This window comes from Neomonachus schauinslandi, chromosome X (genome assembly GCF_002201575.2).
Source record: "Neomonachus schauinslandi chromosome X, ASM220157v2, whole genome shotgun sequence".
Taxonomy (NCBI): domain Eukaryota; kingdom Metazoa; phylum Chordata; class Mammalia; order Carnivora; family Phocidae; genus Neomonachus; species Neomonachus schauinslandi.
This window is the reverse complement of record NC_058419.1, coordinates 8,434,759-8,442,082: the sequence shown is the minus strand read 5'-3', so window position 1 is coordinate 8,442,082 and position 7,324 is coordinate 8,434,759. Positions and strand designations below refer to the sequence as shown.

Below are 7,324 nucleotides of genomic sequence, written 5' to 3'. Positions count from 1 at the left end.
GAACCATGAGAGACGATGGACTCTGAAAAACAAACTGAGGGTTCTAGAGGGGAGGGGGGTGGGAGGATGGGTTAGCCTGGTGGTGGGTATTGAGGAGGGCACATTCTGCATGGAGCACTGGGTGTTATGCACAAACAATGAATCATGGAACACTACATCTAAAACTAATGATGTAATGTATGGGGATTAACATAAGAATTAAAAAAAATAACAAAAAAAAGACAAAATACTATGATTCCATTTATATGAGGCATCTAAAGTAGTCAAATTCATAGAGACTGAAAACAGAGTTGTGGTTTCCAGGGACTGAAGGGGATTTGTTGCTTCATGGGTATAGAATTTCAGTTCTGCACAATGAGAAAGTCCTGGAGATCTGTTTCACAATACTGTAAATATTTTCACCACTATTGAACTGTTGTACACTTAAAAATGGTTAATGTGGTAAACTTTGTTATGCTTTTTTTTACCACAATAAAAAAAACCCTGAGATTTCTGTAAAAAAAAAAAAAAAAAGATTCTCTCTTCCTCTCCCTTTGCCCCTCTCCCCGTTTGTGCTCGCTCACTTACTCTCTCTCAATAAATAAATAAATAAATAAGCTTTCTTCATATGGTCACCTGCCTTTAAACTAGAAAGAAATTTAGAGAGAAAGGTAGATAGAATGCTCTTTTTAAATGTATGTTTAAAACACCAAACTGAATAAAAAGAGTTGGACCCTTCATCAAACCATGGCTGTCAGAATAATGCATTTTGTTACAGGCCACAAAAATACTGCTCTGCTCTGGGTTTGGTATCTTAGGTGTGCCGTTTTGCCATTACTCCCATTTTAAAGAAGCACTGTGATACTTTTATTTTTAGAATTCTAGCAATGCAATTCCCACTGCTATTCATTAGGGTCTATGAGTATTTGCTTTCATTGAATGAAGTTTGTGGATTGGAGAGTCTGCTACTGATTGGCCACCTATGCTGCTTCTCTCTTGTGCTAAAGAATGCAAACAAATGTAAATATGAGCTGAAGAAAAACAGAATTAGATAAAGGAAATAATTTAACCAGAAAAATCATTCAATAATTCATAAATAAGTAATTCCAGGATGAATTGCTCTTTAGGATTATTCATAGCACAAATTTTCAGAACAACCTGCCTCTGTGTCTGTTGTTTGGCCTGCCTGCCTGTCTGTCTATCTATCTATCTATCTATCTATCTATCTATCTATCTATCTATCTATCTATCATCATCTACCTGTCTATTCATTTTCACTTAAGTGGTCTAAACAAGACATAGGCAGAGGAGAGTACAAGATTGTTGAAACTCAATCAAATTTAATTATTAGGACATCATTTTCCTTTAGCAACTTTAGTCTTTAAATGACCTCTTTTGGGGTGCCTGGGTGGCTCAGCCAGTTAAGTGGCTGCCTTGGGCTCAGGTCATGATCTCAGGTCCTGTGATCAAGCCCTGTTCAGCAGGGAGCTTGCTTCTCCCTCTCCCTCTACTTGCTCCTCCTGCTTGTGCGCTCTTGCTCTCTCTGTCAAATAAATAAATAAAATCTAAAAAAATTAATTAATGACCTCTTTTGAAAAAAATAAAAAAATTAATGACCTTTTTGGATGAGTAATAAGACTTTGTGACGATGAGAATTCCAGAATAAGAAGGAAAACTTAGTAAAAATGCTTATAAGGAAATGAAATTGGAGAGAGGAAACCCTCCCCAAGGAAATGTGACCTCTTAGGATTTATGACCCCATGTATCCCCTCCTTTCTCCACAGCCATTATGTTTTGGATGGCAATCTTTTTGCATGAACAAATGATAAACTTTTATCCCAGATCAATTCTATGCAATAAGCATGTAGTGAACACCTACTATGTGTTAGGTATTGGTAATTTGAAGGTGAAAAATGCAGTTTCTCATTCTCATGGTCTAAGTGTACATATAACATGTTTTAAGAAAAGGGGTGACATGGTCATAGGTTTAGAAAGATTACTAAAATGACAGTATGGAGAAAGGATTTGAGGGAGAAATAATGGACGTAGGTTATCTATTAGGCCTTTGTGTATTCTCCCTTAGAATAGCATTTCCTGATCTATTTTGTCTTATGATCACTCTGATAATAATATACAGACTCTCAACACAAATTATTTGTTCATCTCCCACACACACACAGTAAAAGACTTGAACAAATATTAACACAGGATCTAACAGCCTAAGGCCACATCTCTAGGATGACACTGGCCCTCCTAAAAGTGCCTGCTTGAGAAAAGTCAAGGTTGCCAAAAGAATGTACTGTTTGTGCCAGCCAACACCTGAAGACAGAGCCTGTTTCCCAGCCTCTGTGGGAGGGCAGGAGCCTAACTTTGATAAGCACCAGTTAACAAACCCAGATATGTTTCACAAAGATCAACCCTAGTTTCCCGCTTTTGGTAATTTCCCACTTCCTTAACTCAAGCCTCTACCATCTACCCTCACTCTTCCCTCCTTCTCCCTTTAAAACACCCTATCATCTCTGGTAACAAAGTGAAGTTGAGTTCTGTTCATGCTGGACTTTCTTTCCTACGGCAAAAATATGTTTCTGGTTAAAATCTGTCATTAACTTTAGTGTCTAGCTTTGTTTTATCTTTGACACTAGTTTGAAATACATTTCCAGTAAAAGCCAACCTTACTGGCACATACATCATTTCTTTATCCTCTCTCAGCTACCTTTACACAGATTCCACACAAATTAAAACTTAATACACCAAAAAAAACCTTAATACACCAACTGAAAAATGAGACAAGAGCCAGTGGTTGAAGATTTTGTAAAAGATGGTGGCAAGCAAGAGTGCGATAACAATATCAGCAAAGTTCATCTTTATAAAGTAAAATTTAAATTTATATTATTCCTTAACTTTATAACAAAAGAGACATGATACATAACTAAAGTCCCACCTTTCCAATTCACATCTGGATTGTTGGCAACAGCCCTCCTTATACAGAATTAGAATATACCACAAAGATAAACTATGCAACTTGTGTCTAGGAAAGCAGATTTGAGAATTCCAGCAAGGCGAAAATAACCCCTATTGCTCAATAACTGTGCCATTGTGGCAATGTGCTATATAGTAACATCAAGCCCAACCCTTGAAGTAAGATTCCAATTCCTTATCCATGGAAGTTCATTATACCCACACACACATACACACACATATATATCTCCCCAAGTTCTGCTTTTGCTGTCATCCACATATTTTGACACATAGTGTACTCATTATCACTCCTATTAAGATCATATCCTGCATGATGCTGATTCTTTAACATTTATTTAGATTTCTTTTGTGTCATGCTCAAACTTTGTGAATGTTCTGTTTGTGTTAAAAATAACATATATTCTTGTACTCCTAAAATTAATACAATGTTATATGATAATTTCATCTCAATATAAAAATAAAGTTTAATCTCTTTTGGGTATAAATCAATACACATTTATTGAGGATAATAATTAATGTGTATCTGATACTGTCTAAACATTTTAAATATAACTCATTCATTCCCCACCAAAACCCTATGAGGAATGTATTATCATTTTCATTTTAAAAAGAAAAAAAAACTGGGTGCCAGGGTGGCTTAGTCAGTTAAGTGTCTGCCTTCAGCTCAGGTCATGATCCCAGGGTCCTGGGATGGAGCCCCACGTCAGGCTCCCTGCTCTGCGGGGAGCCTGCTTCTCCCTCTCCCTCTGCCTACTGCTCCCCCTGCTTGTGCTCTTTCTCTCTCTGACAAATAAATAAATAAAATCTTTTAAAAAAAAAAAAAGAAAGAAAAAAAATTTAAAAAACTGAGACAAAGAAATGTTAAATAATTTTCCAAAAGTCATGCAGCTAGCAGAGAGTAGAGATGGTATTTGAACCCAGGCTGTCTATCTTCAGAATCCATGCTTTTAGCTACTTTATATCACCTCTCTTACTATTGTTATTTTAATCTGCCAATTCATTAGGGTTTTTTTGTATCCTTGTTCATCAATTCACAATAGAAGTGTGTTACTATTACCAACTAAAATTTTTGAAATGTCTTTTCTCTGTGGTTCTATCATTTACAGCTTTATAGTTCTGTTCTCATGATCTTTACATCTTCTTGATCTATTTTTCCTGTTATCATTAAATAATAACCCGTTTGTGTTTTATGATGTTTTCACTTCAAATTCTATTTTATCTGACATAAAATTGCTATAATATCTTTCCTTTAGCTTATATGTGTCTCATATATAATTTGCCATCCCTTGATTTTCATTGTATGTACACTCTTGTTATGTGTTTCATATATAGGGTGACCATATAATTTACCGTTGCAAATGCCTAACCTGTGGAGTAGGGTGGAGGCAGGATGAGGAGGAAAACTTCAGGAGAGGACCAGCTTGCCTGCACGTATTATTGGTTCTCCATCTCAGTCAGGTTGCAGCAGCACTCCTGTGGTATCCCACTGCCTCTAGATGGCATTGCCCTGGTGCTAAGCTAGGTGCTGCTTTCTCTCCTTACAGGAGCAATGGGGCCCGGATGATAATATTTCCATAACAATGTGATAGTGTGGGAATGGGATATGGGGTTAAGCACCAAGTTAAGAAGCTCTTCCCCAATTTTGCATCCATCTATGAACTCTAGGTACATTTACTTTCTAAGTGATTTCATCTTTTCTCATGACATTAAATCCATCTACAGTCTCATGAATCCCAACTACATGGTTCCAGGCCAGATCCAACATCTCCCTTGAGCTCCAGAATGAAATATCCAACTACATACTTACCACCTCCACTTGGATATCTAATAGGCATCTCAAATTGCCATATCCATAACATATCCTTGAATACCCACCATCACCATCACCCTTAATGGTATTTCCATTCTACCAACTGCTCAGGCATAAATTTTGGAGTTAACTTTACTCAGTTTCATTCACACAACCAATCTAGTCCATTAGCACTTCAAAAACTTTCGAGAAACAAGTCCATTCTCATCACATCCCCAAAACAACAGTATAAATATTGTATCTTGACTGGATTATTGCAATAGCCTTCAAACTGGTCTCCCTGCTTTTGTCCTTTTGACCCAGGACAATTTGATCATAAAACATTAGCCAGAGATATGTGATTAAAACATAAGTCAGACTGTGCCAAATGTCCAGCCAAAACTGAGATGGCTTATTTTTTTCTGAATAAAATTCAAAATCCATACTCTACCACACAAACCCCTCCACAATCAACCTTCTGGCTACTTCTCTGAACTAATCTTCTAACACTCATCCCTGCACTGATTACACTCTTGATGAAAGGGCTTCCTGGTAGGTGTCCCCCAATCTTAACCTAACCCTAACATGTCACACATGGTATTTTGGTACAGTTGGGTTTTTCCCTGCCTAGAACACTGTTCTGTCTCCAAATATCTGCATGGCTTATTCCCTCACTTCCTTCAGGTCTCTGTCAAATATCACCTTGTAAGAAAAAGATCACTGTATACAAAATAGCAACCACTCTCCTCCTAATACTCCCTATGTCCCTTACCATGTATTATTTTTCAGAACATTTATCAACAGCTGATATATAATTTATTTGCTTATTTTCTGTATCTTAATACTACAATGTAAAGTCTACTAAACTAGAGATTTTGTTTCTTTGTTCACTGCTGATTTTCTAGCTCCTACAGCAATGTCTGACATGCAGTAGACATTTAATTAAAATTTATAAACTGGAGTGCCTGGGTGGCTCAGTCATTAAGCATCTGCCTTCAGCTCAGGTCATGATCCCAGGGTCCTGGGATCGAGCCCCACATCGGGCTCCCTGCTCGGCGGGAAGCCTGCTTCTCCCTCTCCCACTCCGCCTGCTTGTGTTCCCTCTCTCGCTGTGTCTCTCTCTGTCAAATAAATAAAATCTTTAAAAAAATCTATAAACTGAATGAATGAGATTTACCCCTGCTCCTACCACCAGCTGATTATAGATAAATTCAGATTTAGATATAGGACACAACTATGTCTTACCAGGATCCATTTATGATCAAGAACATGGGACTGTTGGCTATGGTAGGAATACCATTAATGGCTACTGATCTTTTACACTTGATCTTAGCCAAAAGGCCGAGAAGCGATAATGGCTACTGATTTTTTAAAGATGAATGAAAATTTTAGGCCCATGTTCTAATTAACCAAAGTATGAAACTAGCATAGCAGAGAAAAGGAGTGGTTTTATTACCTACAGACTCCATAGGGGTTTTCTAGAATCAAGATGACATAACTTTCAAAGCACTTTTCCACTAGGCAGTGGTTCTGGCATTGTAGAATATTGTACCCATGTGCTGAGTCAAAACTACCTTTAGTTTCAAATTTTCTAGATAAGGCAATGGAGTACTTCCACAGCTTAAATTACATTGTCACTTCTTCACTCAAAACATTGCAAAATTTTCTCATTTCACTCAGAGATAAAGCCAAAGTCTTTACAGTCTCCCAAAAGCCCCCTATATGACATAGTTCTGCATTATCTGACTTCATCCCCTTTGATTTTCCACTTTGTTCACTCTGCTCCAGCTACCTTGCTATATCTAAGAAATGCCACAAAAGCTTCCATCTCAGAGCCTTTATAACTGCTTTTCTTTTCCTAGAATGTTCTTTCTCATATCTTCCGGGCTCTACTGCTCATTTCCTTTAGATCTTCATTGAAAAATTAACTTATTAGTGGAGCTCTACTTGATCACACTAATAAATTACCAAAATCACATTCCCCAGCACTCCTTAACCCCTTTCCTTGATTTATTTCTTCTCCATAGTGCTTACGATCACCATCTGGGATAGAAGATTTCTAGATATCTTGATAGATATACACAACCACACAGACCTACATAGGATATCTATGTGTATCTACACATACACACTCTGTTTTTTCATGGTCTGTCTCAATCCCATTAGAAAGTAGTATCTATGAGAGCAAAGAATTTTATCTGTTTTATTCACACTCAAATCTCTGATATTCAGGATGAAGTCAGACAGATATTCAACAAATATTTGTTGAATGGATGAAAAAATAAATGAATAAGCATTTTTTTTTGGCATCATTCCTCATTTCAAAACTCACTTTAAAAGGAAATTTCCTGGGGCACCTGGGTGGTTTGGTCAGTTAAGCATCTGACTTCAGCTCAGGTCATGGTCTCAGGGTCCTGGGACAGAGCCCACTTCAAGCCCACATCAGGCTCCGTGCTCAGAGAGGAGTCTGCTTGTCCCTCTCCCTCTCCCCCTGCTCATGTTCTCTTTCTCTCTCTAAAATAAATAAATAAAATCTTAAAAATATAAATAAATAAAAATAAAAGGAACTTTCCTATA

The 7,324-nt window shown here is 37.3% G+C and overlaps 1 pseudogene; it reads right to left on the bottom strand.

Annotated features, from left to right (window-relative positions):
* Positions 1 to 5,951: 5,951 nt before the first annotated feature.
* Positions 5,952 to 6,100, bottom strand: LOC123323564 (annotated as a pseudogene).
* Positions 6,101 to 7,324: the final 1,224 nt, after the last annotated feature.